Here is a 17,870-nt window from a genome sequence, read left to right as displayed (position 1 = left end):
TCTTATTTCAGACTATACTACAAAGCTACAGTAATCAAAGCAGTATGGTACTGGCACAAAAACAGAAATATGGATCAATGGAACAGGATAGAAAGCCCAGAGGTAAACCCACGCACATATGGTTACCTTATTTTTGATAAAAGAGGTAAGAATATACAATGGAGAAACGATAGCCTCTTCAAAAAGTGGTGCTGGGAAAACTGGACAGCTACATGTAAAAAAATGATATTGGAACACTCCTTAACACTATACACAAAAATAAACTCAAAATGGAATAAAGACCTAAATGTAAGGTCAGACACTATAAAACTCTTATAGGAAAACATAGGCAAAACACTCTATGACATAAATCACCGCAAGATCCTTTTTGACCCATGTCCTAGAGAAATGGAAATAAAAACAAAAATAAACAAATGGGACCTAATGAAACTTAAAAGCTTTTGCACAGCAAAGGAAACCATAAACAAGACGAAAAGACAACTCTCAGAATGGGAGAAAAAAATTGGTAAAAGAAGCAACTGATAAAGGATTAACTCCAAAATATACAAGAAGCTCGTGCAGCTCAATATTAAAAAACACAAACAACCCAATCCAAAAATGGACAGAAGACTTTAATAGACATTTTGCCAAAGTAGATATACAGATTGCCAACAAACACATGAAAGAATGCTCAACATCACTAATCATTAGAGAAATTCAAATCGAAACTACAATGAAGTATCACCTCACACTGGTCAGAATGGCCATCATCAGAAAATCTACAAATAATAAATGCTGGAGAGGGTGTGAAGAAAAGGGAACCCTCTTGCACTGTTGGTGGGAATGTAAATTGATACAGCCACTATGGAGAATGGTATGGAGGTTCCTTAAAATACTAAAAATAGAACTACCATATGGCCCAGCAATTCCACTTCTGGGCATATACCCTGAGAAAACCATAATTCAAAAAGAGTCATGTACCACAATATTCATTGCAGCACTTTTTACAATAGCCAGGACATGGAATCAACCTAAGTGTCCACTGACAGATGAATGGATAAAGAAGGTGTGGCACAGATATACAATGGAATATTTCTCAGCCATAAAGAGAAACAAAATTGAACTATCTGTAGTGAGGTGGATGGACCTAGATTCTGTCATACATAGTGAAGTAAGTTAGTAAGAGAAATACAAATACCGTATGCTAACACATATATATGGAATCTAAAAAAAAAAGGTTCTGATGAACCTAGGGGCAGGACAGGAATAAAGATGCAGATGTAGAGAGTGGACTTGAGGACACGGTGAGGGGGAAGGGCTGGCTGGTACGAAGTGAGACAGTAGAATTGACATATATACACTACCAATGTAAAATAGATAGCTAGTGGGAGGCAGCTGCATAACACAGGGAGATCAGCTCGGTGCTTTGTGACCACCTAGAGTGGTGGGATAGGGAGGGTGGGATAGGGAGGGATATATATGCTAACACATATATAGAGAATCAAAAAAGAAAAAAAAAGATTCTGAAGAACCTAGGAGCAGGACAGGAGTAAAGGCGCAGCCATAGGGGCTTCCCTGGTGGCGCAGTGGTTAAGAATCCGCCTGCTAATGCAGGGGGCAGGGGTTTGAGCCCTGGTCCGGGAGATCCTACATGCCGCGGAGCAACTAAGCCCGTGCACCACAACTACTGAGCCTGAGCTCTAGAGCCCGCGAGCCACAACTACTGAAACCCACGTGCCTAGAGCCTGTGCTCTGCAAGAAGAGAAGCCACCGCAATAAGAAGCCCACACACTGCAACAAAGAGTAGCCCCTGCTCGCCACAACTAGAGAAAGCCAGCAAGCAGCAACGAAGACCTGAGGCAGCCAAAAATAAATAAATTAATTAAAAAGAAAAAAAGATTTAAGATGCAGACGTAGAGAATGGACTTGCGGACACGGGGTGGGGGGCAGGAAGGGTAAGCTGACACCAAGTGAGAGAGTGTCATGTACATATATACACTACCAAATGTAAAAGAGATAGTTAGTGGGAAGCAGTCGCATAACACAGGGAGATCGGTTCGGTGCTTTGTGACCACCTAGATGGATGGGATATGGAGTGTGGGAGGGAGACGCAAGAGGGAGGAGATATGGGGATATATGTATATGTATAGCTGATTCACTTTGTTATAAAGTAGAAACTAACACACCATTGCAAAGCAATTATGCTCCAATAAAGATGCTAAAAAGAAAAAAAAGATGAAAATGATGTACAGGGTTAAAATGTACAGGCTATCTTTATGTTCAATAAAGCATCTTTAATTTTCAGAAAGAAGAAAGAAAGGGGAAAATAAAAAGGAGGTTTCTGTCTGAGATCCCAAGGCAGAGGTAAAATGCTGGAGGAGAAGATAACTATGAGCTCTTGGCAGAGAAGAATTGCCCTCCTTAACCCAGGCAGGGGAGAATAGATCCGAAGGAAAGAAGGGTTTAGTAAGACTTTCTGAGGCTTCTAAGCCTTCTATGAGTTGTCTTTCCTTTTTTTTTTTTTTTTTTTTTTTTTTTTTAAACTTCGACCAGAAAGCTTTGTTGTCTAGGAAAGGGTAAAAGGATGTCTGGCTCAATTGGAATTGACAAAACTAGGCAACTCAGAGAGGGCAGTCTCGGGAGCAGCCTTTAACCACAAAAGAGATATTGAAGGCGATGCAATCGATAGAACTGGAGCGGACACGGGAGGAAGATGATGAAACCCATCAAATTCCATCACTGGGCAGAAGTGGTCAGTGTCAGCTTCTTCAGCAAGGGTCACTCGATGTCAGGCTCCATTCAGGGGCTTTCGCCTCCCCTGCTGATTGCGTTCTTAGGACCATAAAGTTTGAGTGTCGGGAGGGAATAATTCATGCTGCCTGCTCCAAACTTCTTTCTGGGACTGAGCCCCTTTCACTGTGGCCTCTCCAGTTAGGTTTTCTGGACTCATGGGTTACAGAGACTCAACCGCCCAGAGTACCCAACAGGTAGAACTTTTCTACCTGAAGACACATTCATTCATTAGTTCATTCTTTCATTCATTTGTTCAGTCATAATTTATTCTTATTCACAGCAGGTTTTAGGAAATATGGCTATAGATCTTTTGCAGCTTCTTCCATCAAGAAGTGAAGTCTATTTCCCCTGACTTAGCACTTGATTTAACATAAAAGAACAAGGAGGGTGAGAGACATGTGGAGAGAGACCCAATTGCCCCAGTCATCTCCATCATATCTGAGCTCAGACATGTGTGTAAATGTAGCTGACACCATGTGGATAGAAATGGGCTCAGCTGAGCCCAGTTCCAAATGCTGATGCACAGGGTCTTTAGCAAACAATGGGCTCAAAATAAACATTTGAGTCAATAGGTTTTGGGGTTGTTTATTACTCAACACCAGCTAACTGATATATCATCTAAGGACAGATTTAGGAAGACTTCGAATGGAAAGCATACAGAAATCCATTCTGCTGAGTCTCTCAGGGTTACCAGAGGCTCACCAAAAAAGTTTAAGGAGAATATAACTATCTTAAAACTGTCCTAATAAATTATCCTTAAACATCAAGTATTCAATCATAGCATTCAGGCAAAATTCCAGGTAAATGTTGATTGCACTTAAAAAACATCCATCCAAATGACTTCATTGTAACAAGAAAACAGTGTTGTGCATAGCATCTATAAAGGGATGTATCAGAAGCCAAAGAAATGGAATCTTCTCTGTCCCTGGAAAGATGAAGTGGGGAGTGTGTTTTGGTATCTCCTCGGCGGTAGGTATATGCCTGTCACAGATTGGGGTGCATCTGGTTGTGAACTTGATTATGTGATTGAGGTCATTCCCTTTCTCTCCCTGCTCTGTTCCCCTTTCATCAAACAACTCTTGGATTATAATTTGGCTTCCTGTACATACTTGTTCACAGGAGAGAACATGCTTATCCATAAACACTGACATTCTGTCTAATTAATAGTTACATTTCTCATTGTAAATTAGTGAATTGGGCTTCTGTGTTTAATAGATTGTCTTTGTAAGCTTGTTTCATGCATTTGCTGTGCTACCAGTCTGATTTCAAGCTGTAAGTCTAGGATTCAGAAAATGGTGAATTCACCAAACACATGCTCTTTTTACTTAAATAACAAACAGGTGTCTTCACTGGCAATACTTAACCTCATTTGTAAGTTTTCTTCAAACTGCAGAACAGCCAAGGTCTCCTGATTCCCAGATCAACTCTCTTTTCACTTCTCCATGTTGTTAGTTATAATACTAGTTAATGTTTCTGGAGGGATCACTGGATGCCAGACATTGCTCTAAGGGTTTTACATGGGTTACCTCATCCAAACCTCACAGTGACCCTAGGAGTAATGCAGTAATGCTATTCTAATTTAACAGATGAGGAAACTGACAGGCAGAGAGATTTAGTAACTTTCACATAGGTAGTAAGAACAGAGCTGGAATTCAGACCTAGGAGGTATGATTTGGAATGCTTAACTATGACCACCAAGCTTACCTATGGGACATTACTTGTCCAACTAGGGATGATGCTACCTTTTTTTCATATTCCTTCCTTCAAGAAGAAATCCAGAACATCTCCAAACATCTATCAGATTAAGTCCAAAGTCCTCTATACGGCTTAAAAGCACTCTTCAATCTGATCTCAACATACTGATAGAACTCAACTCCTGTTTCATTTAAGGTTAACAATCATTTGAAATGTTTTATATGCCAGACATCAAGCTCCATGTTGATGGAGAAACAAAGATGAGTAAAAGAGATTATAACCTAAATACGCAGATAAAACACAAATCTGTGAAAGTATAACTAGCAGAATTAGGCAGTTAGTGCATGTTTATAGTAGAAGAAATTCGCTTCTGAACTGGGGATGCTGATGACTTAGAGAGGAGATAGGATGTAAGGTCATCTCAATGAGGCTTGTGTTAGACTGAGAGGAAGGAGAAAATAATTCATTACAGATAAGAAGAGCAGTATAAGCAAAGACAAGATCTTAAAAGAGCCATGGTCATTATGGGAACAGAAAATGCACAAGTGTGATAAGAACAAAGGAGTATGATTGCAATTAATGTGAAAAAAATAGAGAGCAGCTGAGTGGTGGACAGGTTAAGAGGTTTAAAGTGATAGGTCAGCTCTGAGAAAAAAAATTATGTATTGTGATTTTAGCACATTCACAATGAGTTGATGGTTGAATCCTTGAGAATTGTGGGGCTCTTCGATGTAGCTTTGAAAAATCAATTGGTGTTTGAGAGGACTACTCATTTGACTCCCTGTTCCAACCTGCTAATCTGGCAACTCTGATGGATAAATCACGGGCTGCACCGGCACTAACGTGGTGTTTCCAGGGGTACATTCTGGGTCTCAGTATTCACTTCAAATGCTTCTCAATTGATGACTTCCAGGGTCATCTATGTTTGTGAAAGGCCTAGTATATCCCTGTCTTAAATGTTTGCAAAACTCAACAAGATATTAAAGTCTTTCAAAATTTCTGCCACACAAAAATGTTTTTAGCTCTATTTAGTATATCTTCCCAAGCTTATTGTTATGGAATTTCCCTTGACTCCTGTAAGAACTACCATTATCACATGGGTTAGTGTTCCCTTCTGTCGAAGTGTTGGGAATCTTCTATTTAATTGATGTCCTTCATTAAATAAATGCCACAATATATCTTCTTCCTTTAGGGGACAGTAGGCAGAGCACAGAACTAGCACTGGGACAGCTAAGTTCTGGTCCTCAGGACTGACCAGCAGTGTGACTTTATATGAATAATGGTGCCGAACAAACATTTTCTCATAGGATGAGTGGGGCTGATGACTTCTGACTTTTCTTCTCAGAGCATCACAGGAATAGATTGAACTAACATATTGATAGTTTTGAATATACAAGGATAGTTATTGGTTTTATACACTGAAGTTTTAGCCTGAATTCTGAACCAGGTTGAGTGTATTAATTTTGTAACCAGATAATACCTTTGTACCATTTCCTCTTGACTCAAATGAAGTGAAATAGCATGGCTTCTGCCTTAGCCCCTAATCTTGAATGATCTGAAAAAAGAAGCATGAACCTTAAGATTAAGAAAACAAGAAAACATTCCTACCACCAGCTACCCTAAAAATGTTCTGTGCAAAGGTTCTGAATTGGGCACCTTGGAAACCAGGCTCTCAGTATTGACTAGAGCAAGTCAGATCCCTTCTGTTTGCTGCAGTTTCATGACATGGGAAAGTGGAGTTTAGACTAGACCAGTGTCAAATTTCTCTTTATCAGTGCACAAAAACATTGCTCTTATCTCATGATCCTGAAGAAGGGAACATTAGGGAGTGATGGAGAGTTTGGAATCCCACTTCAATCTGAAGAGACATTGAGTGTTACTGATCTTAGCTCTGCCCTCACATGTATAAACTTTCCTTACAGCAAAGAGTCCAGATTTAGCATGTTAGTATAAGACAGAAAACTTGGAGGTTTTTATGATTAATATTCTGATAAGCCTCCAAAGCCCATCTCCAGTGATTCGAGCACTTCTTTGGGGCATTTGTCTGCTCTGTTTTGAGCATCTGTTTTGATGTCTGTATACCAGCTTTGAGTTCACCTCCTAACTAAGAGGATCTGCCATATTAATTCCTGAGCTCCAGAAATCAGGGACCACCATACATTGGCTGATCTAAATCTCCAAAGAGGCAAACTCTTTCCCCAGAACTCCAACCTAAGAAAAGTAAAAGCTGGTTTTGACAGCTCAAATGCAGTGACCTCAACTTTTTTTTGGCTTTTTGTTTGGCTTTTTTTTTTTTTTTGATGAATTACCACAAGGCTAATGGTTGGAGAGGTTGAAAGGGAATTAGAAAGGTAGAAATGTAAAGTACAAAGGGGGTGGCTTCATGGATAAAAGTATTTGGGGGAGGACTGGTTGAAAAATCTGCTGAGTTTAGGAGGTATAGAAAATCTTTTATTTTTTATTATTGCTTCACTTGGACTGAGAAATCTGCTCATGGAGTTGGCAGTGAGGTAGTCAACTAACCCCAGGAATGCCAATATGTCAAAAGGAAACCTTTTCCCTTCGGCAAATAAAATATTAAGAGGGCTCAATGAAAGCCAGTGGGAAGTGGCCTGGAGAAGGAGATGAAAAATTAGTTTTAATGCTTGGGAGACTAAGTAATTCACTTATTTCATAACCTCAATCAATTTTAATATTTTAGTTTTAATGTGAATTTGGTGGCTCTCCAATAATATTTTAAAAGTTGCTTCTCCCTTTTTGGCTTTTGTCCTGTGAGTACTTGAGTACTTTTTATTTCCTTAGCCATTTTTCTTAGTGTCTTGAGAGGGAGCTTTCAGTGGATTTCACATTACTCAAGGCTAGAATCTACCCTCTCCTCTCCTCACCAGTTTTAAAAGTTATAAGATTACTAAATAGGGAGCAGAGGCAGTAGGGAAGACCCCAAACCAGCTTTTACGCAGGCTGATTTTTGGAAAGGCCACTGAATCCCGAGAGCCTCTTAACTCTTCTGGGACAGGCCATTGTGTGGAGAGCAAAATGGAGTCATTTAGTCATTAGTCCCTCAGATATCAGCCTGAGAGGGGAAGCTGTCTGCCTTTCCTCACAATTTAGACACTTATCTTACAAATTCACCAAGCTCAGTGATTTCTGAACAATGCCAGCTGTTAGGGAGCCATTTCCCTGGCATTTTCCCCATAATTTGATTTGAAAGGAAAAGATTAAACTCAGTCCGACCCAGAACTGTCAGCCCAATGCCCTCAAAGAGTTTGACAGGAAAAGAAAGAAAAAAAAACAACAAAAACCTTGCAGACAGTTAGGTGAAGAAATCACCTGCACCTGTGCATTAAGGAGAGCCCATAGGCACATTGCATAAGCCAGACAATGAAGGTGGGTAGGACCAACCATGGAGACTTCTCCTCTCAGAAAGATAGACGAAAGTGAAGACTAAACTCACTGTCTTTCTTAATGACCAACTTTTGGATAATGTTAATTTTAGGAATAAGGTTAGATTGCATTTAAATGGTGACCAGCTGGTATGAGTATGTTAGCATTTTAAATATAGTTATTACAACTAATTTTTCCTGGGTGTGGTGATGTCTCTTCCAATTCAGTAATAAACATTCTATTTATTCTTTCAGAACTGAGTAAATAAGAATATCAGAAAGTTTACCTTTTATTAAATGCTTATTTTATTTAATGCTCCCCTTACAAAAAATATTTTGATGAAAATCTTACTTTTGCTTCTCTGGTAAGGTCATTGATTCCTAGAGAGTTTAACTTGCTCACAATGAAACAGCTAATAAATACTAGAACTTGTTTTTGGTCCAGCTTTAGATCCTGGAGTCTTAGTTGTTGTGTTATGCATCTTCCCTGCAAAAGGCAAAGGAGAAATGTGTTATAAAATTTTTAATCCATGTTGGTTGGAAAGCTTAGGAGCTTCCCTGGTGAAATCTGAAACTGGCCCCTGTATAAAAAGAGCAAGGAGAGACGAAGAAAGAGGAAGCCACTCCAGATTGGTAGGTGGCACTGTTAAGAAGAAGGAAATTTACAAAGGAGGCTTGTCTCAGGAGCTGCCAGATGAATAGATCCTGCCCCTACCCACCAGCATCTTAGGTGTTTACGGAGAGGCCGAAGCAGGATTCAGTCACATATACCATCCACATGGTCTCAACGATACATTGCTCCCTCAAGGCTGTGTCATAGAAAATGGCTCCCGCTTTGGAAATGGTGGGTGGAACATACATTCCAAGGATGCTGGGGAGGGGGGCGTGGGGGGTGAGGAGCCTGGGTCCAGCTCTTGGGTCAACTGGCAGTCATATCCTTTGATGACCTCCTCCAATAATCCAATGGTATGACTTTTCACTTATACTCTTGCTCGAATGTTTTCAAAATACAAGCACTTTAAAATATCCTTCTTGAACTTGGTCTCATTGTTCTTCTGCCCTGGGCTCTATCTCAGTTTATTGAGGGACAGGTTGGGGAGATCATGGTTGCCTCTGTTGATATCACCCTCTAAATTTAGAAGCAAATCTCAAATATTTCTAATTTCTTTTGGTAAATATGTTAGTGTTTAATACAAAGAAGTGTATTATATATTCATAAATTAACATATTCTTTCAGTTTAGCAATAATCCAGTCACCCTCATTTCACAGATAAAAAAAGAGCTAAATATAGACATTAACTTCCCCAGAGTCACAAAGCTTATTTGTAGCCAAGTGAGAGCTGGTCTTATCTCCTATACCCCAATCTATGCTTGTTTCAGTGTTCCATTTCAAAGGCATTAATATTTTCATCTTGTACTACTTAGGGTAATGAGATCCATATAGATATAAAAATATATATCCATATCAGTGTATGTAAAATTTACCATGTATATTAGCACTTTTATTTTTCTCCCAACTTCACCCTATTTTTAATGCAACATATTGTATATCTTCCATGTTTTTGACAATTAAGACTTAAAGTTTCCCTGTTTCTTCATTCCCATCTGTGCCTAGGACAGTTCTGCAAAGCATTAAGTCCTCATTAATTATTTAATGATTGACTAATCCTCTTTCAGATGAATTTGCATGTGTTTATGATTTTAAATTCCTTAGTAAGTCATTTTTATTATTTCCTGTTTTTAACCTTTTATTCGTAGACTTCCCTCAAACTCAAGAGGTCATCTTGTGCTGCTGAAACACAGAAATCCATATTCCAAGAGCAACTAGGACACCATAGAATTGGGTTCTGCTAATAGCTCATTTTACGTTGCTGAAAGTTACTCCATCTCAGTTTCCATTCCTATATGCCAACATTCCTCCTAATGATCAAAAGTAATGAAACTGCAGTAAGTAACAGAAATACTTGGCTTAATACCCAAGGAAAGGGGGGGCCTCTGTCTTCATTCTGAGTCCTTTGAACTTGGCATGAGGTAGTGGAGACTTGGTGGGAAAGGAGAGACCCAGGGGAAGTGGGCAATCAAAAAATTGTTAGGTTGAGAGGATATGAAAGAGAAGGATACTAGAGAGGGACCCCAGACCTTAATGAGGGCTTACATTTACTTGGGTTCATAAGTACTTTCTTTATTAAACAATATGTAAAGATAGAATTTTGTCTTTCAGAATCACCAGAGGTTGAAGGGCAGGTTAACCAACCTATAACTACACAGTGCAAATCTTTCCACCTAAGGGGAAATGTGCGTGTGTGTGTGTGTGTGTGTGTGTGTGTGTGTGTGTGTGTCATATAAATAATATTATTTCTTGATTCATTTAACTGCTTTGTACTTGAAAGAACATAGGATGATTTATAGAGATTCATAGACTATAACAACATAAGACATTAAAAATAGGTAAGAAAGAAGAATATACAACAGAAAAGATTTCAAATGAAGCTAAGACTGAAGCAAATCTAAAATGCACATTATAAAAAAAGCATGCATTTGATCTAAGGATGTCAATAGAACTGTAATGGCAAAATGTCCTGACATTTACTAGCCTTGTGATTTTAGACAAGTTTGTCTATGAGCTGGACAAGATTTTGTACATGCTGTGTTTTCAAAACACTTACAAAACATTGTCTCTACCCTTTGGGATCTGGCAGTCTAGATAGGAAAACAAGATTTATGCAATGGAAACAATTAAAATTTACTCTTGTAAATGTATCCTCAACCATGCTCCATCTCACTCAAACCTCGATATTTTCCTCTTTTATTCTGGTTTAGCCAACCTGATGTCTGTGCTCCCTTCCCTCCCATCTTGAGGAAGGTCAGTAGCTGTAACAAGATGTTCTGTCTCGTTGCTTTTCACTCAAGGCATTCCTTCAGAGTAGTTCCTTCTTCGTCACCGACTGGAGGGGGGCCTTCACCACTGTTGGCAATAACCATCTTTTGTTGTGTTACTTTCTTTTTCTGTTATTATTTTCCTTTTGATCAAAGTCTTGTCCTGTCCTAGTCTTTTTTCTCCTCCCAGATACTCCCTGTATCTACATCATCCAGTGCCCTCTGCAGCAGGTCCCTACATTACAGCCTTTGTCGTTTCTATCACTCTCAATGGATGCATTTGCTCTTACCCCCTGGGGTTTTACTCTCATTCAACTTTGACACATATCTTCATTATCTCCCTGAGAAGAACTACAGGGGCCTAGAAAGAACTGCTGGAAGTAGCTCATACAGTTTCCCAGAGGTGGTAACAATTGGGTGATACAAATTTTACAGAGGAGAGAATCATTAGAATGTGAATGAGCACAGCTGCATGGCATTCTTGATACTGATGAGAAGGAAGCCAGTGCTGGGATAGAACAGGTCTGGGAGAAGTTGAGTCGACCCGAGGGTCCCAAGTGGGAACAGACTGGCTTCTTAAGGCCCAGTGTTCAAAGGTGAATAATAACCCTACCTGATGCAATCTGGAGCTTGAGTCCAAGGGTACTGTATCCAAGAAAACAAAGGTACAGATATTTTTTGGAAGGAGTTGAGTTCCAGTTATTACACAAGATATTGATGATACAGTGATGAATATGACACAGATCAGGTCTCATGGAGCTCACAGAGGGTCATGTTTCATCAGTCTCTATCTAAATGGCTGCCTGCAGGAATCCTGGTTTTGCAAACTTTCTGGAAATTAGTGCACATAAACAGAGCTGTGTTCTATTGCTAAGAAGTTCCTATCTAAATATTCTAGATATTAAGTTTATACAAGTTTTATGTATGTTTTAACTTTTCAGGAAGAGATACTGAAAATAATTCAGATTTTTACTGTATTTTCAAAGTCATCAAAACAAAATGCTTAATTTTACATTTTTAACAGTGGTATTTTTGGGAGGTTTTAAGGTAAATGGGGCTATCTGACCCATTTCACTATTTGGAGTCACTATAAATGACTCCATATTATATTAATTCTTGGAATATTATAAACTATTTTTTATTGTTTTATTGTCATATATATCACAATACTACCATATATATGTTTATGTGTGTATGAATATATATAATATATAGTGACATACCCATACTTAACTTTTTTTAGTTTGTGAAAATAGATGTATCACTAATTTTCAGAGTCTTTAAATCTCCAAAGGTCAATGCTTTTAGTTTAATGTTACAAATTTTGGTAAACTTGTATCATCAAAATAAAACTGCTTTTGGCTTCATGGCCAAGAAAAGGACAGACAGGTGGGTGAGATGTGTGCAGAGAAACTTATCACCCATATTTTCACTGTTAAAGGCGAATCTTAGTGCAGATTTTGCTCCCAGTCTTTGGGAAAATAGACATAGCTGGAGAAAAATGCCACCTTCCTGAATCTGAAAATGATGTTGATTATTAGTTTAACAGCACACCAGGTAATCCCATACCATGACTTGGTGACAGTGCTTTTCCCGAGGCTATCGAATTATATGTCCTTGGGCAATCCCATTTAACAACTCCTTGGGCACTGATTGACCTTGGGATATGGGATAAAAACAGTTGTCTGGGTGTCTCAATCTCATGTTTGTTTTGGGATCAAAGATTAAGAATTGGAGACCTCCTGAGAGATAAATCACTCAGCTGAGAATAATGTTTGCTGTTGTTGTTTTGCTTGTACTCAAATTGGGATGGGAATAAACCAAAACCAGAAGGATGTCTGGAGTCAGCAGTGGAGTAGGAACAGATAAATATCATATACAATATTAGTGGCAAGAGTAGACCCAAAGAGTGATGCCAAAAATAAATACTGTCTGTCTAAATAGAGGATGCCAAGAACCAAGTGGAAACGTACCAAAATCAGTATCAGGAAATATGAGGCTAAGTCACAAAGCTGGAGGGAACACAAGACTCAGAAAGTTAAAAGGAAGCTATCGTGTAGAATTTCCTTAGAGCCTGAGTATTGGGCAACAATCTTGAACCTGTCCTTTCTCCATTCATACCTTGACCCTCCTCGAAGCCTGGCACAAATAGAGTTCCATGTGAATTTCTCAAACATCCATAGGTAGCAGCCTTTCCTGGAAGCCTTGTTAAAACATAAATGCTTATGTTTAAAAGCTGATCCACTGGTTAGAGCAAGTAAATCTACTGGTTTAGAGCCCTTTTTGTATAAAGGGCCAATAGTAAGTATTTTTGGCTTTGTGAGCCATATGGTCTCTGTCATAATTACTCATCACTGTTTTTCTAGCATAAGAAGAGCCATACACAATACAATACATGAATAAATGTGTTAGTGTATCCCAATACATATTTTTTCTGTTTTACAAAATAGGTGGCATGCTAGATTTGACCCATGAACCATGGTTTCCTGACCCCTGGTTTAGAAGAATGTCATTCCTTCCCCCAACACAGTGGCCTAATGCAGCTGTGCAAAACATAGGACTTTAAAATAGAAAGCGAGATGTTTCTTCTAATCACCTATAGTGTTGCAGATAATGTTATTATTGGTACTCAAAATCTCTGTGTATAAAAGTTGCTGGGATATGAGTGTACAAAACTGAGGCAGCAAATGTAGTTTCTCTTGGAAGTTACTGGAAAGGGATCTCATTTCCCCAAGTAGCTCACTCACTTGCCTGCTCTCATGTCAGAAATTCCACCTTTGGTACTTCACTTCAATTCATAACAAAGATATGTTTCATGACACTGTATGCAAACTAAAGAAAAAAATAATTGTTCCCACCCTCATGGGGTAAGAAAAGCAAATTTCCTTTTGACAACTTAAATACTCCTGAGAAGGTAAGCAATACTTATCTACAGGAAAAATGGGTTGAAGGTAGAACATGGAGATATTTTAAGTTAGCATCAACATTAACAGCTAAGTGTGATTGCTTATAAAATTCTTTGTGTGTGTGTGTGTGTGTGTGTGTGTGTGTAAAATGTGGTTGGGAAAGTATTAGAGGAATATATTAAAGAAATGGGCAGCATTGAAATGAAACATTCCCAAAGGCATTTTAGTCAAAACCCAGCTCTTCCATTAAGGAATCATTTTTCAGGTCCCAGTGGGGTATAATCAGTTTCTTGACTAGCATTTGCAGTCACAAGGATTCAAAGTTGCTTCTACATGACTCAGGGACTCACCATAATCAGCTCAGAGAGAGAAAGCTCCCTATAGCTGCCTGCCAGCCTCTGTGGGGTCTGGATTCCTGTAGATATGTCACAGTCAAATGTAGAAGAGTGTCAAGGTTGATGGTTGCTTTTGGGAACTCTTAAGTCTAGTTTATCTTTCATAGATGGATAGTGTGTCCTAAGATGTGACTTGACTTCTGGGAACAGCTAATTTGATAAACCAAGTAAGGATAATACCTTTTCAAGTTATTTGCATTTATTTCAGTTAAGATATTTGCATTTTACTAGGGGTTTTATACTTTTTCCTCATAAGAATTTACTAATTGGAAATTTCATTAAGAGATGGTCTCAACCACCTGTACTGGAAAGGTTTTAGATCAGAATGCTATAGTTAATTGAATGCCAGGAGACCTGGGTTTTTGTCCTGTCTCAAATTACTAAATTAGTTATAACACTATATTCCCATTATGAATCTCAGTTTTCTCATTCTATAAAATTAGTTTGAAATTACACGATTACTGCTTAAAACTCCAGGATAAGCTAATTTACACTGAAGTATTAATGACTGACAGTAGTTTAATTGTTAGTTATCCAGGTACAGAAGAATTTTGAAAGCTCTTAGACTCCAAAGATTCTGCGATATTCTCATTTTGGACATCATTAACAATGTAGAGAAGTTTCCAGTATCCTTTAAATCATACCATGTAGGCTGCAGTTCCAGTTGAGGCAGACAGAAAAATGGTCAGAAGGTTGTTTTGTTAAGGACAGATGCTTGGATGATTTCTGTGAAGATGTAGATAGAGTAAGAAAGGACTTAGAACTAACATGGAATAGTCAGGCATGCTTTACATGCTGCAATTTAGAGTTGGGAGGGGGTGATGCTTTTGAGTGTCAACATCCCCCAAAGTTTCAAGACAGAGAAACTTGTATTTACTTGGGTCTGGCACTAGATGCAGGCAATCGAATCTGTACATTAATTGAATCTGTACATTCTCTATCCCTTTGTTCCACAACCCCATAGATCCCTGTCTCACTGGAAAGACTTAAAAAAATATATAAACCATCATGCTTAGCTGTAATTCCTGATGCCAGCATAAAGTAGTCTCCATCTTAAGCCCATTTCTCCTCTCTTTTTATATCGATTACCCCATGAGGATAGGAACAATTTTTCTCTTCTTTAATTTTGCATATAACATCAGAAGCACTATAAATCTTTCATATCTGATAGGACTGTTCACTCAAATGACTGTTTATTTCCTCTTAGACAAAAAGTGTACTTTTCAATGTGTTCTTCAGAGTCATTAAAATTCCTGTCCTCATTCAACAGATAGTGACAACCATACTGGGGCAGGTGTTCTGTAGATCCCCGAGGTTGGAGAATAAAGTCCACAAAGTCCCGACCTCATGGAGTCTGCATTCTGTCAGGGACAGGCAGACAATTCACAAATAAAAACCCACATATGTCAGGTCATGCAGGTGTGTTCCAGAGGAGAATAAAGTAGGGGAAGTCTATAAAGAGCAATGGAAGGTGGATGCTGTTTTGATGGAGAGGCTGGGAAAAGCTGCTCTGAGCAGGGCACATTCAATTTGAAGGAAGTGAGCAGGAGCATCATGTGGGATCTGGGACAGAGGATTCCTGGCTTATCATTTGTTCCCATACACTGTTCCCGACTTTCAGTGATCTTGGCCTTGCTGATTTGGCAATTCCTGCCTGGACTCTCTCCTCTCATCATTCATTTTAAGGCATCCCTCCTGGGTCTAAGGGTCCCTGCTGATATTTTCAGTTAATCCTTCTTATTCACAGATTTCTTTTTTCTAATTTGCTTACTTGTTAAAATTATTTGTAATCCCCAAATCAATCAATACTCATGGCATATTCATGGTCATCCATGGACATGCACGTGCACAAAGTGGTGAAAAATTTTAGTTGCCCTGTGTGCATCCCTGCTGAGGCTGAACAAGACAAGCTCTCATACCGTAAACACATTTCCTCTTCATGGTCTATTTTGTGTGAAATATTTCACATTTTTGTGTATTTTGTGCCTTTACCTGTGTAAGATAGCCCTTAAGCATACTGAGTTCCTGTCTCTTATTCCTAAGCAAGATAAGCAGAAAGGTTGGGATGTGCCTCATGTAGAAAATACATGTCTAGGTAAACTTCATTCAGCATGAGTTAGAGGCTGTTGGACGTGAGTGCCATGTTAAATGAATCAACAATATATTTTAAATGAGGTGTCTTTAAAAGAAACAAACATAACATAATGTTGTTCATTGATTAGTTTATGAAAATGTTGTGACCAGAGGCTCACAGGAACCTAATCCTGTTTTTACCATAGGAGCAATGGTTCAGTGTTACTAAATTGAGTATCCCTGGTGACTTTATAGAAAGTAACTACTGTAAGTAAAAAGAAACTCCTGTAACTTCTAGGTTTTTCTCCTAAAGTTATTTATCTTGGGGTACATTATATTTTAGTGCCTGGTTATATTCTAATTAATGCTGCATTATATTTCCTTTTCAGCTCTTCTCTAATTGTTTTTTGCATTTTTTTTTTTTTTGTCTATTATTTTGTTCAGCTACCAATCGTTAAGCATCTACTAGGTGCCCAAACCAGGTGAGGAATTTTAATTGTAATGACCCTGAAAAATAAGCATTAGGAGGCCCATTTTGCAAATTAAAACCCTAGAGGTTCAGTGATTTGCCCAAGGTCACCATGTAAATAAAGCTGAGGCATCTGGATTTGTTCCAAGGTTTGCCTGGCTCTGAAGCTTTTATATCTTGCATAGTCTGGGTGCCTGATAGAAACTCTGTGAGCTAAACAGAGTGTTACACAAAGAAGACAAAAGAGGGAGGGGAAGTCAAGGACAATTCATGCTTTGTGTTGGTTGGTAACAAAGCTATTTTTCTCTCTGGAAGAAAGAGATGAAAGTTCTGATATTCAAATGCTCACCCACCAGGCACCCTTCAGAATTCCCATCCATCAGCTGGCAAACGGACACATTTTAACAAGCACAGTCAACCAAGCAAGTTCTGGCAACAAAATATGCCTCCACTAATGATATTCAATTGTTCTAAGAAGACAAAATGGTCTGAAGTGTAATGAGATGCCAAACACACAAACGCACAAAACAGGCTGCTCATATTTAAGTCCTTACGTTTCTTGAAGTGAAAACTCATTTTAAGAAGATTATGGTGCATATATTATAAAGTGGGATGATATTCCACATTCATGCCCCACTGGGGCCTTGACTGTATTAAAAAAATGAAAACAAAACCAACAACAACATTTTGTTCCTACACAAGTACTTTGCTAATAGGACATGTGACGGGGTAGTCATTTGTTTGGGTTATTTTTATTGCAGGCTTTATGGATGCATTCAGTCTTTTGATACACAATGAGTTCAGGAAAATTTTCAGCCAGGCTCCTGAGAGCGAGAGTACCCTAGAAACAAGGGGCAGAGTGTCAGTGCTATTGGGACAGAATTGTAGGTGATGAGGTATAGTGAGTGAAAGGAAAGGGAGTAAATTTGGAGTGATATCTCCCACCCCCCAACCCCCACCCCCGCCTTCTGGTTAGAATACAGCAACTTCTACTGAGGCAATAGCTGGATTTTTATCCTTGATCAAGATCTGTTCAACATGTTTGCCAATGGTAAACATCCATGATTTCAAACATTTTATTATATGCAAAAGCCTTTGTTGTGATGGAATTCCTCTGAGAAATGTAAACAAAACATGAAACAGAAATAATATGGCTGAAGGGAGGAGGTGTTTTCCAAACAATATAGATCCTCTCTCTCCTTTACTTCTTTTTAAGCAGCAGCTCTTAGGGGGCTTGTGGAAATCCCCAGCCTCCAAGAACCTGTGTGAAGATCACTGATTCAGGTGAATTGAGATATTT

Source organism: Eubalaena glacialis, chromosome 15, assembly GCF_028564815.1.
Source record: "Eubalaena glacialis isolate mEubGla1 chromosome 15, mEubGla1.1.hap2.+ XY, whole genome shotgun sequence".
Classification (NCBI taxonomy): Eukaryota; Metazoa; Chordata; class Mammalia; order Artiodactyla; family Balaenidae; genus Eubalaena; species Eubalaena glacialis.
This window is presented reverse-complemented; position numbering follows the sequence as displayed.